Raw genomic sequence first — 16118 nt, forward strand, 5'->3', positions numbered from 1 at the left:
CTGTTGCACTGTAAACATCCATCCATCGTCTACTACTGCTTATCCTTGAAGGACCGCATAGGGGCTGGTGTCCATCTCAAGTCATGAGGCAAGCAGTGAGGTACAACCTGGACAGGTACACCAGTCTATCACAGAGCCAAACACTCATACCTAAGGGCAATTAAAAAAGACCAATTAAACTAACAGTCATGTTAGTTTAATTGTGGAAGGAAGCCAATGTCCCTTTAGGGGCTCAGTAAATGGTAAACTATAACAGTACTATAGATCTTTGGTCATGTACAGCTAAGGCGTGTTTTTGATCACATGGATATACTGTAGATATAAGAAAAAACTATAAATGTATCTAAAAATGTACTAAATAAAATGCAGTTTCTGTCGAGGAATGAATTAGAACCACATGCTTATTTCCACTTAAACTGGCAGAAACAATCCAACACAGACATATCAGGTAGACATAATAAGAACATCAATACTTAGCATTTTAAAATTAGAATTTGAAATCAGACAATGGAAAACAGTCTACAACTGGAAGACGTTCAAAATGACAGGCTGCAAGAAGTATCCAAAGCCCCTAGAATGTCACCATGAGACCTACAGCAGATTATTGCTCCTGTTGATATAAAAGTGCATACCTGTACATTCAGAAAGAGGTTGACCAAGTTTTACTTTCCTGGGATGAAGGAAACTAATTGCTCCTTAAAGTTAGAGTCTGCAATTTTTCCGGAAGTTTCCACAAGTCCCTTTTTTAATAACTGCACATGCGCAACACCACCACACCTGCTCTTGCGCTCCTCCGGGGATTTCGTGAAAAAAATCTCCCAAATCCAAATGCGGAATGATCTACGGTCGTCTTTGCTTGTTTTCTACTCGTCCACCACCGGCAGCACGTCTTCATATAGGAGACAGATGTGGAAACGGCGTATGGCTGACAAGTTTGTCCCCTTTCAGCTACTGAAATTAGAAATAGTGACGCAACATGCGGTCTCCCTGTGGGTAAACCGGCACCTATGTATTTATAAACTACTAATTCTGAGTTATAAGAACGCTTTCATTTTGGATGTAATGTTATTAGACTTTGCCAGAATATGTATTTATAAAGCAATACTTGATTTTTGCTAATTAAAAGCCAAATTAGTTACACACTGTCCCTTTAATGAAAGAATCCTGGTGGTTCTTGGTGTTTACCTGTGTCTAAATCACTCTCTTTTCCAAAGATAACAAAACTGTTCTTTAAGTAATGTTAACATTACTTAAAGAACTGAATATATAATTACTGCATGTCGTTCTCTGTCTAAAAGGATTCAGAGGATATTATTTGCTTTCCAAAGCCATCGTCTGACTGTGACTATTCTGTCATTTCTAAGTTTCCGACTGTGTGCATGTGTTTGTCATTCTGATCATGTCAGGAAGCGTGTGTGTTTTTGATGAGTCACCACAGATACAGCAGCGGCTGCTGAGCTACGTGAGCAGATAACAGCGGTTCTCTTCCAGTGGCCCCAGGCTCTGCCAACAAGACTTCCTCTCTGTCGCCTCATCTTTACCCAGCACCACTTCACGTCACGGCCGTGTTCACATCCAAACGCCACAGGCCTTGTAAAGTGGGTCCCACAAACTATACACCCAACCTGACACAGGGACTGAAAGTTGAAGGCTGCTTTTGTTATTAAGCGACCCGTTTTTAAACACTTAACAGAAAAAAAATACTGTAAAAGGAAAATGCCTTTTCTGTTCACTACAAATTTCAAATTTGCTTTTTTATTTTATTTGAGAAAGTAAATATAAAGAAAAGGCAATAAAACCAAGATATCAGGAGGTGACTGGAATGATGATCGGTGATCAGTTGATCAGAAACAAAAAGCATCACTGACATGTTTAAAAAAAGGAGGGAAAAATAGGAGTGAGTTGTTTCAACATAGGAAATGGTATTTTCTTCAATGTTATCACGGCTGCTATTTTCAACAGAGTTACAAGGTTGGTAAATGACAGGAATCTGCATGTAACACCGCTAGGCTGCTCTATTTTAACCTTTTAAGGAGTCCAAATGTGTCTGTCACAGATCATGTTGGACCAGGAAATATTGATGGGCTTTTGAAATGCCATTTTCTCTTGCAATGATAGAATCATAGTCTTTCAGTTCTAATTTCTCCCCGGTGAGTTATTTTTTTGTAACAGGCTATGAAACTTTTACATGTTAATTTTGGTGAGATATTAATCTGTAACTCCTTAAAAAAAACTAAACTCTTGTACAAAATGGATTCATTACAGACGGACTGGATTATTTCAGTGTTTTCTTGTTCATTTCAATCATTACAGCTTGAAAAATCCAAAGTCCAGTTTCCCATTTCAGGACATTAAAAAACAGGACATTACTTAGGACCAATAAAAATTATTTTAATGCACTGATGTTATGTTATCACTCCGCAAAATAATGGGGAAGACTTGTTAGTTGTGACAGATTTTGACACCATGCACAGTAGGGCTGTGCATAAAAATCGATATAAAGATTAATATCGATATTTTTAAAAACGATTTAATATCGATATTCTGGCTTTCAATATCGATATACCTCCCAACCTCTAGGGGGCATTATTACAGCGCAACCATTACAGTTCACAGCGAAGGAGAGCAAGTGAGACGAATTTGTGGACCGGCCGACAGGATTTTAGAAGCTCCTTTGTCCCTAAAATCAGATGTTTGGGCACATTTTTGGTTTCTGTGACACGTTAAATGCATTGAAGCAAATGCACTTTATTTTCCTGTTAATATGTCTGTGATCAATAAATAGAACATAAACATAATATTTGGCTGATTTTGGTGATTGAATCACTGAGCATTAATTCAAAGTAATAAATATCGATATTGGAATCAAAGCAAGCTGAGCTATGTATCGAGAATCGTATCGTATCGTGAGCTGTGTATCGAGAATCGTATCGAATCGGCTCATCCTAGATGATACCCAGCCCTAATGCACAGGTTAATCAGTAACAGAACAGCTGGCTGTTTAGAGTATTCTATCAACAAATTTGAAAGGAAAATTGAGTGGAAGGAAAATAACCTGTAAAAAAAAAAAAGGCATGGACTGTGGTTCAGTGGTGCAAAGTAATCTTTTTTTAAAGAAAGTGAACTGAAAGAGCGGAAGGACATAGTTTCTCCAGTCAGAGACAATTCTTTCATGTCATCTGCCAGTGTTGGTCCACTGGGTTTTATCAAGTCCGCAGCCAGAGCACGCTTGTACAAGGACCATTCGGAGCCCTCAATGCTTCCCTCTGCTGACAACATCTCTGGAGAGGCTGATTGTATTCTCCAGGACTGTCCACACTGCCCGAGGTATCGGTACCTGCTTTTAATGACCACAGTGTCACCAAGCTGAACAGGTCAGATAACTGACTTTTTTAAACCCCATTCAGAACCTATGAGGTTTAGGTAAAGAGGAAAATAATAGATACCAGAGGAAAACATCCAGACAAGCTGAAGGCCACCATTAGCAGCCAACCTAGGGCTTTTTTACCCCCTCAGGTCAGTTACAGGCTGATCACCTCTGTGCCATGCTGCACTGATTCATCCACAGTACTTCAAGCAAAAGGAGCCTGGACCATTATGAAATATACTTAGAAACACTTGCATTTGGATTTTTAATCCGTTTCAGCTAGATCATATTGAAACAACTTAAACTAAATTGCATTTTGACATGACCTGTTTTATGTGTAAAGTGTGTTGAGATGATATCTGCAGTGAATAAACACTATATAAATACATTGAAGTGGGCCAAGGAGTTGGACGGCTTTCAAACTTGACCCAGAAAACTGAGAAACAAGATCATCTAGCTGTCTGTGGCTTTCCGGTGGCGGTCCTGTCCTAAAGTTTCTGCACTCTGGACACTGATTGGACACAGCTCTGCTCACCTTTAGTGTGTGATCACAGTGCATTCAAGCGGCAACTGAACACCAAGAAATACCAATCCAGCAGCCACAAAAACCCTTAAGGGGTTCTGAATTATTCAAACAAGGCCCTTGAAACACTGAAACACTTTCGTCTATGCTGGCTGGTTCTAGACTCTGCCGCCCTCCCTGCCCCCCCAAACTATAAAGCACTCTTCCATGCATGTTGCTCCAGAGAGTACACAAAGTGTCAGCAGAAGTGCTTTACAACCAAAACCAGACTGAGTACACTAGTCTGCCCGAGGCCCGTAGTCAGATAGAGACCATATCTGACAGATAACCGTCCTCTACAGCAAAAATAGCTTTGATATAAAGAAACACTGATTTAAATTCTTCTCACGGAGTGATGTTTTACACTGAAATTATGTCTGGAGCCCATTCCAGCAGGGTGAGATCTTCTTTAATTAAGATCGCCTAATGTCACGTTCAAACCCTCAGATGTTCTTCATGTGTGATGCAAGAATGGGGCTCCTGTTCTTGCACAGCTAGAAGAAATCATTTTGAACTAGCCAGCTCAGTTCTTTAATATTACAGATTTTCATCTATCTTTCAGCTACTAAGCATGACTAAGACACTTGAACGTTTTGAGAGAAAGGTTTTATACGCTTTACTCTCCCACCTACTAATTACATAACCTCCTAATTATGCACAGTGTGCATTTGGGTGACCGACATCGCATCTGGCAGAGAGCATCAAGGTGATGATCTGGTTTTAGTAAAGACTGCAGCTGACAAGCGACTTTTCGCGCATTAAAAAGTAGATTTTAAAACAATTTCCTTCCATCTATGAGATTTATTGCCCCTATGTAAAACAACTCAGATGAAGAAGAGTACAGTAAGGACTGGACAGAGCAGGTTTTTGATTTGCAATCGATTCAAGCGTCCTTGTGAGTGTTTTAGGGTTATAAATGTGCATAAACAATGTCCAAATTGTCAGAAGATATCTAGGCCAAAGTTGTCATATATTTGATCTAAAAGTGAGAATTTTTTTGTCTAAATCAGATTTGTTTTGTCATTTATTTGTGGCTTAGATGTAAAGTTGAGCCAAGATCGACAAGCAGGAAAAAACAAAAAAACAACGATTCACACCTGGATTGATTTCACCATTGCGAGCCCAACAGCCTAACTTTGGAGCTACAATGCTCAAAAACTGCATAAGTCAATAACTCTTAATTTGTTCCAGTCACTGCTTTGTTGTCTCTCCAAGCTGCCTTTTCTGAACTCAAATTAAACATTATAATTTTGTCCACATCAAGTCAAGACTGCATTATCTCTGTAACAAGGTTAAAAACCTCAGTTTAAGGTACAGAGGTACAGCGACTGTTTGACCGAGTGGTTGTTGTGGTTGGAAATTGCAGTAAATGCAGAACCACTGCTTTTTAAAAACAAACTCGCCTCCATCTCTGCACAGCCTGTTCTGCACACATGTTCAAGGCTTCTTGTTTCAATCTACCAGTACAGCACAAATACACTCAGTGACCAATTTATTACGTACACCCGTTCAATTGCTTGTTACCACAAACAGCCGTTCAGCCATCGTCATGATTATTGGTGCCAGGCTGGCTTGTCTGAGCATTTCCCTCAGGTTTACAGAGAATAGTCAGAAAAATAGAAGAAATTCAGTTGTGAAGGCGATAATGACTCATTGACGTCAGAGTTTAGAAAATGGGGAGACTGGTCTAAGATAATTGAAAGGCTAACCTGGAAACCCAGATTAATAATGCGCAGCTCTCTCCGTTCTACACGTTATCCATCTGGGTCTGCTCCCATCGAATCCATCTGGAGAAAGGCGGGACGTTTAAGCAGAACTTTCCGAGCTGATTGGGCAAATCTACCAAAGGTTGGTATTAGCTAATGCTGGTGAAGATTATCAGTCATCCAGATCATGGTCATTCCAAATAAAAGTAAAAAACAAAGCAACTGGACTTGTTTTCCGTATTTGAAGACGTTTCGCTTCCTCTCCAGGAAGCTTTCTCAATTCAAAAAGTCTGGAGTAATGTGGAGTACCAAGCTTTATACTACTATCCAAACAAAGGCCTTGTAATGGCTTAGACAACATGCAAATACAACCGAAACAGGTCCACCCCTTAGTAATGGGCGGATAAACTCTCAAAAACCTATAATGCAGCTATAGGATTAATTCCAGCCAATCATTACTTCAACCTCACCCTTATACGAGTGATCAAAACATTGTTCCTTTAAGCCAGGCCAACAACAACCCTAACGACTCCTCGTAACAGAGGAGTGGACCAGTGTCGGTTTAATCTGCTGTCTTAATGTCTTTAACGACCGCCCATTACTAAGGGGTGGACCTGTTTCTGTTGAATTTGCATGTTGTCTAAGCCATTGCAAGGCCTTTGTTTGGATAGTAGTATAAAACTTGGTACTCCACATTACTCCAGACTTTTTGAATTGTGAAAGATTCCTGGAGAGGAAGCGAAACGTCTTCAAACTACGGAAAACAAGTCCAGTTGCTTTGTATTAGCCAATCACGGTATCAAATAAAAACGTAAGCAGCAGGCACCATGAGAAACCACAACAAGTTATGTTGGTCAAAGCACTTCTTGTTGTTCTTCTTTCAAAGAAGAAATTGTGGTTTCTTTAAAAACAGATGTGATAGCAGCAGCTACGTGTGCGTCCTCCTGCGCGCTGCCACGTTTATGTTGTTTTGGCTGTGGGCTCGGCAGCTCTTGCTTTCATCACAGATGGTATGCCCCACCTTAAACCACCATACTGCAACAGGATTGGCCCCAAACCGTTTTTGGTTCGGTCACAAATAGTTGAAGCCAGAAAGGTACAAGATGGTTTCTCGTGTGTATGTGAACGCACAAATACCACGAGAATTCAGCTCGCAGGCAAGGTTATTGAAAGGCAGCAGTAGCTGAAATAAACAGCCGACATAACCAAGACATGGAGGATACCATTGCTGAATGCACAACCCGTCAAACGTTAAAGCAGATGGGCAACAACAGCAGAAGAGCCCACTGCGTGCCACTCCTGTCAGCTACAAAGAGGAAATCGAGGCTACTATTCTCAGACAACCAGATCAGACGATAACGGATTGGAAACTTCTTGCATGGTCTGATGATTCATGATATCGACTACAACATTCAGATGGTAGAGTCAGAATTTGAACATGATCGCATGGATTTGTCCTGCCCTGCATCAACAGTTCAAGTTGTTGGTGTAACCATCTGGGAGATGTTTTCCTGACACACTATGGCCCTACTGGCACCAACTGAGCATCCTTCATATACCACAGCCTTTTTTAGTGTTGTTGCTGCCCATACTCATCCCCTTATGACCACAGTCACGTTATACCCCATCCTCTTATGGCTACATTCAGCAGGACAGCCACCTTCAGATCTTCCAAAACTGGTTTCTTAAACCTTCATTGTTCATTGTGCTCCAACGACCTCAACATTCACCAATAGAGCATCTTTGGGATGTGGTGGAACAAGAGAATCTCATCACGGATCATTACAGGTGACAAACCTGCAGGAATGGTTGTGATGCCATCCTGTCAGTTTCCACCTGAGTGATTTTCTAACGTCTCGTTAAATCTTTGCCACAAAGCATTAACGCCATTCTGAAGGCAGAAAAGAGTCAAGATGTACCTAATAAAGTGGCTGCTTCCTGTAGTTGGTCGTTTATTTATTTTATGCCATACACAATGGAGGTGCCAAGCCCTCATGGGTTTACAAGACACACAATCATACGCAGACAGAGACACACAACATCATTCATTAAACATGTTTCCACTTTCGAAGATGCCAAGCTATTAAAACATACCGAGCTAACTGAAAAATATAAATCTTAAACAAGCAGCTTATCTTTATCCCACTTGTTAAACAAATTTGGACCAACACAAAGGACTTTATCAAACTGCTCACTGCTTCAAGCCATACATAGGGTATAATAAAACAAAAAGTGCATTTCATTTTCAGTTTCATTTAAGTCACACAGAAAACATTTCTGGTCCTCCTCTGGGACTGAGTGGAATTGGCCAGTTTCTAATGCTAGGGGTGAAATATACCGGATCTGAGTTGTGAACACTGACCTTTAGTCATGTTATGTGACATAAGGCTCTGGACAATAAGCAATTTTTAATAAAGTGTAAGTTCATAGTTTGGTTTTGGTTTGTATGTAAATATTTTTTTACCTTTAAAATCATTCTCTCTATTTTTGGCTAGAAAATAGAGATACGAAACGTTTTTTCCACAAATACATAGCACTACATCACTACAACTTAAAGTAAATTATGTTCTACTTTGTGCATTCTGAGAGATGTATAGACTGCTTTTGGTCCTTGGAAAGTTTTAATCGATTGTGACATATTTGAACAAACTGCTTATTCTAAATGCAGTCTAAACTTGGACATAACGCAGACTTAACATTGACTCATGTCTAAACGAGGCATACGCATCACCTTAATACTAAGCATTGTTGCTCTGTGAGTAACATCTCAGAGGTAGAGCTTCATTCAGACAACTCACAAGCTCAGAGTGTTACTGCTATAGATGATGAAGCAAACAGTAATGACAATGAGAAATGACTATTTTCTATCTGATTAGTGCTGCATTTACTGTATATATCTGTTAAATGTTATTCTGACAAAGCTGCAGTGCATGCAATGAAACATTTAAAATCCCAATATGGGATACAGAGCAGCTGTAAACATAACCCAAACAACCTCTCTATGTCTGGCTGCAAAACAATGCAAGTTTTTTTCTTATTTTCTCCCTCTGGGGTTGAATAAAATGACAGTAAAGCTTCTGCTTGTGGCTCAACGAGTCCGATTGTGAGGTGTTGACTATTTGTAAAGAACCTGAATCACTCTTGATCAGATCCAGTTTAAAATCTAAAATACCAGGAAGAAACACAGGAGATAATAGCAGACCCAGAAGACTTCAGGCCTATATATGATAATGCATAAGAAGTTCAGGGTTCCTGCACATTATTAATTTCAAAATTGCATAATTTTGAAGGTTTGTGTCTGTAATTTTCTAATTAAACTGGACATTTTAGTGCAAAATATCTGTGTATATGATGTTATAAGTTCCATAAATCATGAAACAGTGTTAGTGAAACTGGCTTCCAGTTTTTCTAAATGTATGTGACTTTTACATTGTTTTTTTTAAGAATCTGAATTAACTCAATCACAACTATAATAGTTAAAGAAGGACTACAATGTCCTATAGTAAATGTGGATTATGTTATGTGGATTATCACAGTTTATGACATTTGGTATCTTTATTTTGCTTTAAAAATGTCCATAAAGTCGCAGGTGGTTTAACATTTTAAACCAAACCCAGTTTAGGAAGCATACGTAGATCCAGTTCAAGAAACATCAGAAGTTGTCTAAAGTTCAGAACGTCACAAAATTGAAGTGTTTTCAGTCAGAAAGTCTAAAATGCACGCACCGATGGGTCAAATGATAGACAAATAAAGAAATATTTCCCTTTATAGTGCCACAGAGGGGAAATTTGTCTCTGCATTGAACCGTTAGGGAGCAGTGTGCTGCAGACACAGTGGTGCACGGTGAGCAATTTGTGGTCCAGGGTCCTGCTCAGGGCCCCAGGGTGGCTTTATTCAGACTGTTTCTAACAGCCGGGCTTTGGGGCCTCTCCAATATCCAAACGTCCGGCTCTCTAACCACTAGGCAGTGAGGTAGAAACCAGATATGATGTGAAAAATCAAACATAAGGCATACAATTTAACTATAAATGCATGTTATGAAACACCCTTCATTATTCAGAACTTGAAAATAGGAGAAAAAAGCTAATTCCAGACTGTAGGAACCCTGAAATTACATGCAAACTGCAACAACATGAAGGGGCAGCAATCCTGCAGGTGCCAACAGGCAGCAGGGTTGCAAACTAAAACACATGGTTCAGTTTGCCCTTCTTAACAGAATGCACCAACCAGGTCGAACCGATCGTTGCTGTTCTTCAACAATACATCCGGCTTTTCCAGTTTGCCAAAGTGCACATGAAAAATGCTTTGTGCGTTGGCACCAAACCATCCTGAAATCCAGGTGGTGCTCTCACGTACGGCTCAGACATTTTGATGAAGCTGTATGGAATAGAAAACACCACCACTCAAGGTGAATGCGATCAAAAACTGTACTCTGGTGCGCCGATTTACACGCCGTGATGTCTCAGAGCGGCGTACACAAAATGCCCAGAACATTGGCGATCAGCGTGTTACTTCAGTTAAGGAATAGAGTCGGTTTTAAAAAGCTTTCATTGTACATTCAAGGTCAAATCCTGTAAAACATTATAAATACACCTGGTTGCTACAAACAGCAGCTATGACTAGAGGTACTATGGTAATGGAGGCAAAGTAAATCTGATCAAGTGCTTTCATCAGGTCGCAGCCGGCTATGTTTTTTGTCAGCGTTTTGAGCTGTTGGCTCATTATTCAACTTTTATATTAAACATATTTTGTCTGTTGCTGCTCTGTTGGCAGTGACAGCCCTGACTGCAGACTCCTCTGGGAAATCAGCCCACTTCCTGTTGCATCGGAGGCAGAGGGGCAGAGAGTGGAGGGAAGAACGGGGAGGATAGGAAGAGGCTGCGCTACAGTTATTTAGTCAAGCTGTACTTTTCATCCTTCTTGTGTGAGAAACGGGGTCAGTGTAGCTCCTACACCACAGCACCTGCTGCCGAGTGGTGATGTGAACGCTCCATGCCGTTTCCTGACTATTTCAGCTGCTCTTTGCATGTAATGTAAAGAAACACCAAAAACACACTTCTTTTTTTCATGAGAATACACTTTCAGGGGATGAAAGCTTAATCATGGATAATTCTGTTTACGGGGATGCAGTGACAGGATCATGTTACACATGGGCAGAAAAGAGAAGGGAAGCACGTGTGGTTCCATGTTCTACTCTTTAGTCAGTGGCATGTAGCGTACAGCTGTGGGTGATATTTTTCCCCCAGGGGTCAAATATCCAGACAAAGAGTTAAGTAATTAGTTAAACTGATTATGTAATATTTAGAAATATATATTTTTTACTTTAAATACCAAAATTTTAAAATAGCTAAATGAAATAAGCCTTCATAATGCTTATCAGCAGACGGGACTGCGAAGGTCTCGACAATCTGCTGCGCTTTGGACTTAATGAAACCCAGTGGACCAACAGCAGCAGATGCTGTGGCCCCTCCAATCATCACAGACTGGATTTTGCGCCACTGGAACCTTGATTTCCCTTAATAAATGCTAGACTTGCTTTTGTCTGAAAATACAACTTTAGACCACTTAGCAAAAGTCCTGTCCTTTTCCTCCGTAAGACGTCTGATGTTGCCACTGGTTCAGGAGGGGCTTGAAAAGGCGTGCTCCGATGGTGCAGGGGTAGTGAACACTACCCATGTATGGAGGCCTTAGTCCCCTCTCTCAAACCCCCTTTCATTTCAGCCAACTTTGCTAAAACAAGCCACTTGGGCCACAAGAACCCAGGAAAAGAATATATATATATATATATATATATATATATATATATATATATATATATATATATATATATATATATAAAAGAGCAGCTTGACACAAGGAATGAAACAGTTGTGTGCAACTTCTTCTACCCCATTTTTACCTTCCACTCAACTTTCTCTCAGTTTGCTGTGACACAACAGTGTGAAAAGCAAGCTTCTTTAGCAATTATCGCTTGCGGCATCAGTACCTGCCTGCTGGAGAATGGTCAAGCATGCAGTCATCCTAGTTACAGTGTAGCCCATAAAGTCTCCATAACATAGCACTTCAGTCAGGTTTTATAACTTGTTGTCTGATAAACTAAATATTCCATTGACATAAGCTGCAAGCCACAAAGTGAGCAGAAATCAAATACTTGATGTATGTCAGTCTGCGTAAAAAATTAATGTAGGCCATAACCTTTATAGTTAGTATGATTTTCACTCTTTGAATTGGAATACTGGAAGAAATTAGGTTTTAAAACGGCTCCTGTTTCTGATGCGCACCTTTGTTTTATTCCTTTTTAAACTCCAACGGGATGTCGAATCCCAGGACTCACAAATGTGGCTTTATTCAACTTTCTCACACTGTGGACAAACGCCTTTTAATGTCCAAAAGCTGACTGTTTTAATCCTTACGCCATCCTGTCGCTTTTGAAATGAAACGCCAAAAGAAAATCTCAGCATCTGTAAAATGGCAATGAGCTTATTTACGGCCACTTTATTTACTCTGGAAACCAGGGGGGAAAAAAACATCCAACATGGCCATTTGCCGACAGAACAGAGATATCTTCTGCCGTCTACTTTGTTTGCCCATCACAGCACATACCTGGTTTGGTTACATGCTCCCACAGCGCATCTCGATGCAACCTTGTGGATCCGGACGGTGAGAAGCCGCCAGCATCCTTATCGCCGCTGCAGAGGAGCGCTGGGCATGGGACTGCGGCGAGACTTCTCCAAGGATGAGCCGGGGTCCGGGGCGCACTGCGCCGCCACGAAGCACACACAAAACCCCGCCGCCGTGGGACCAACACGCAGCTTTTTTTTCAGGCGCACCGGCGTGGAGACACGCAGACCCAGAGGAGCACAATCACGGTGCAGCAGACTGGTCAGATACACGGGGAAGAGGACGGGGACGCTCCGGGATGAAGCGCCTTTTTACGCGCACGTAGTCCCTGTAACAGCGGGCTTAAATCTCTCAAATCTCCACGGATATCCAAAGATGGTAAACAATGCTGAAAACATTGAGATGAAATAAACATCCAACAAGTGACGGACTTGAGGTAAAAACGGAGACCACCGGTGGGCGGGCAGGCAGCAGGAGGGGGAGGAGGGGGAAGAGCCGCCCCGCGTCACAGACCTTCTCCCTGGCAAAAAACGTGAGCTCCTTTATTGCGCAAGCTTACTGCACTGGAAGAATATCTGCAAAAATACAGCGTGGGAATGTTACTGTCGGGAAGAGGACTTTGGTTCTGCTTTATCTCATCGCATAAAGGAGGAAACAGTGATCAATGCCTCATGAACAACTCTAATAACCTAAACTTCCAAATTCAGTTTACCGGCTGTCTCCAACATGCTGTCTCATACTGCATTGCTGTAGCACAGAAAGCAAATATTTGGCGCAAAGGAAGACAAAAATATAGCTAAAACTCACACAAAAGGCCCTTGGTGTCTCCTTAATGGCCCTTTGTTATTGTAAGTCTGAATTTTGAAGTCTGAAAAGAACCTTTAAAGTCAGACTGCACACTCGGAGAATCCTCAACGACACAAACCTCAACATCCAATATGGCCGCCACACATATAAAACACCAGGGCAGCTGCAGACAAAAACTATTAATTTGCACTTTTGATTATTTATGTTACCAAATCAGTACAGTTCCAAAAATATCTTCAGATACATTGCATAAAATGACAAAGCACCAACTAAAAAAAAATTAATTACTGTCAAACATCTAACCAGCCAAAACATTTCCTGTTTTTTGTCAGTTTAACCAAAACAATTTCTATGTGCTTGATGCCAAATAAAATTATTTTTTTTGCAGGATATCAGGTAAAGGATTATGTACTTCCTTGCGTCTTGGTCACCCATGGATAACATTTATGAAAAGCTGAAGGAGCAAAGCTGTTACACTAGGACACCGTGAAAACATCCTGCCATCAATCATCACATCATTCAGCAAGGAGACAACAAACATTTGACCCAAATCATATAGTATAAACAAAAATAACCAAACAACAAGGAAATGCATATAAACTTCTGAATTTGACGAAAGTTAATTCTCAAAAAAAATGTGCATAGGAACAATGTTGATAATCCTAACTGACCCAAAACAGGAAGTTTGATTTTATGATACAGTGAGAAAAAAAAATGCCATGTCTTTTTATTTTTTATGTACATTTCTGGTTTAAACTATTTGTTACAGGTAAGCAGACAGACATTTTTTGGGGGCTCAAACCAAAATAAGGGTAATCAAATTTAGTCACAAAATTGAAAAACAAAAACAAAAACAAAACAACAGCACAGAAGGATATCAATCCATCCATCATCTTCCACAACATGAGGGAATCCAAGATATCCCTCACCCCAGCAACATCCTCCAGCTCATTCTGGGAGACCCTAAGGCGTTCCTAGACCAGACAGGATTATAAATTGCCTCCAGTGAGTTCTGGGTCCTCCCTGGGGTCTCCTCCCAGAACCCCCCCAAAGGGAGGTGTCCAGGGGGCATCCTAATCAGATCCCTAAACCTCCTCAATTGACTCCTTTCAATGGAGAAAAGCAGCAGCTCTGCTTTGAGCTCCCTCCCGGATAACGGAGCTTCTCACCCTATCTCTAATGTTGAGTCACCCTCCGGAAGAAGCTCCTTTTGGCCTCTCTTATTCGGGATCTCGTTCTTTCGGTCGTGATCCAGACCTCATGACCATATGTGAGGTTCAGAACATAGACAGACTGGTAAATCGACAGCTTTGCTTTTTGACTCAGCTCTTTCTACGCAACAGACTGGAGCAGCATTCCAATTACTGCAGATGAAGCGCCGATCCGTCTGTCCATCTCTTGTTCATCCTACCATCTCTTGCAAACAAGACACCAAGATACTCCTCCACTTGAGGCAGAGACTGACCACCACCCAGAGGGGCCAATACACCTTTTTCCAGTTGAAGACCATGGCCTCAGACTTACAGGAGCTGACTCTCACCCCAAACTCTTCACACTCAGCAACCTATAGCTTCAGTGCAAACAGGAGCCCATGGCTCGTAGAAGCCAAGAGAACCACATCGGCTGCAAAAAGCAAGGATGGGATCCTTGAGTTCCTAAACGGGACACCCTCCTCTCCACGACTACGCCTTGAAGTCCTGTCCATGAACACCGCAAACAGGATCGTGACAAGGAGAAGGAGTCCAAATCGTGTGATGGGAACAGGCCTGATTTTGTGCTGAGAATGTGGATACAGCTCTTCCTTTAGGCATACAAGGACTGCACGACTCTCAAAAGCTGTCCAGTTACCCCACACTCCAGCAGAACCCCCAAGTAAACACATGTAGACGGAGATGGAGAAGCAAACCCCAATTATTCCCACAGCAATTCCACAAGGGTCCAGATGTGGTCCACTGTGCCACAGCCAGGACCAGTGGACCAGAAAGCTGAGGTTCAACAACAAGGATAAATGTAACAATAAATACACATGTAAGGAAAAAGGGGTAGCCCAAATGATCTAATTTATAAACAAAAAAACAGGAAAGATCAGACAGACCTAGGCCATATTTTTCCTTCATTTTAGTAACAAAACGATATATTAAATAATCATCAATAAAAAGGTAACTTAAAATGTATCGAAACGCTGATCTGAATAAATTAAAAAACAAAAAACAAAGCAGCAGTAGTTCAGTAGTTAAAGTTAAACGTATTATGTTAATAAAAATCAAATAGGCAGCTAAGTCACATTATCCCATCGTTTCGTCATTTTTGTACACTGCTCTATATCCCTGAGCATTACATTTCCACATATCTTAGTTTATAAATTATCAAGCAAAATGATTCCTCAGCTGTTGGAGTGTAAATGCTTGTATGAAAAAAGCCTCCTTGACTAAACAGTATTCTTCCTGCATAGAACACGTTTTAGGCCAGGATGCTGTAATTATTAACACACTTTATTGTGAAAACTACTTGAAATGCTCCTGTACAATGTGTGTGGCACAGCTTTTTTTAATTTGGGTCGTGGATTTGTCCTCAAGGACACTATCGCATCTTACTGCTCAGCACAGGGGAAACTGTTTGGGTTTGACCACTTGGGTGTTTCTTCCAGAGCCCCGTTAGGATATTTTATGAAATCCAAAATATTGGCTTTCCTGTGTCTGATCTCTTATGGATAGTTGAAAGAAGCCTTGACAGTGCAGCTCAACCATCCTGCCATGTTCAAAGACAGAAAACGGTTTTGCCTTTGCCATCAGGGGTCAATACAGTGTGACGGCCTAAAACAGAACCCAGATTCATGCCCAGATTTGGACTTTTTAAATGTTTGATTAGTTGATGAACAGTCTGTTTGACTTTAAATGTACTTTTCAATAATGTTTCTTCTCTTTTGTTGTCCTCTGTGCTCTTGTTTTTAATTATTTTATGTCAAAGCTTAATTTACCCCTAGTTGTGGTCCATCAGTATGAATATAGACCACTACTTCTTTCTTCCCAGATATTAAGATTGTATTCATGAATAT

General features: G+C 40.8%; 1 protein-coding gene across 2 annotated transcripts in view; it reads right to left on the reverse strand.

The window, feature by feature from the left end:
- fam163a (family with sequence similarity 163 member A) overlaps positions 1-12787 on the reverse strand; it is a 35367-nt gene extending 22580 nt beyond the window's left edge. The window contains exon 1 of one of the 2 annotated variants that reach the window (XM_036140970.1): positions 12239-12787. The gene's annotated coding sequence lies outside the window, so the exon portion shown is untranslated. The remainder of the gene's footprint in view (positions 1-12238) is intronic. The other variant, XM_036140969.1, reaches the window with a different exon arrangement.
- Positions 12788-16118: the final 3331 nt, after the last annotated feature.

The sequence above is a fragment of the Fundulus heteroclitus genome, chromosome 9 (assembly GCF_011125445.2).
Source record: "Fundulus heteroclitus isolate FHET01 chromosome 9, MU-UCD_Fhet_4.1, whole genome shotgun sequence".
NCBI classification, from domain to species: Eukaryota; Metazoa; Chordata; class Actinopteri; order Cyprinodontiformes; family Fundulidae; genus Fundulus; species Fundulus heteroclitus.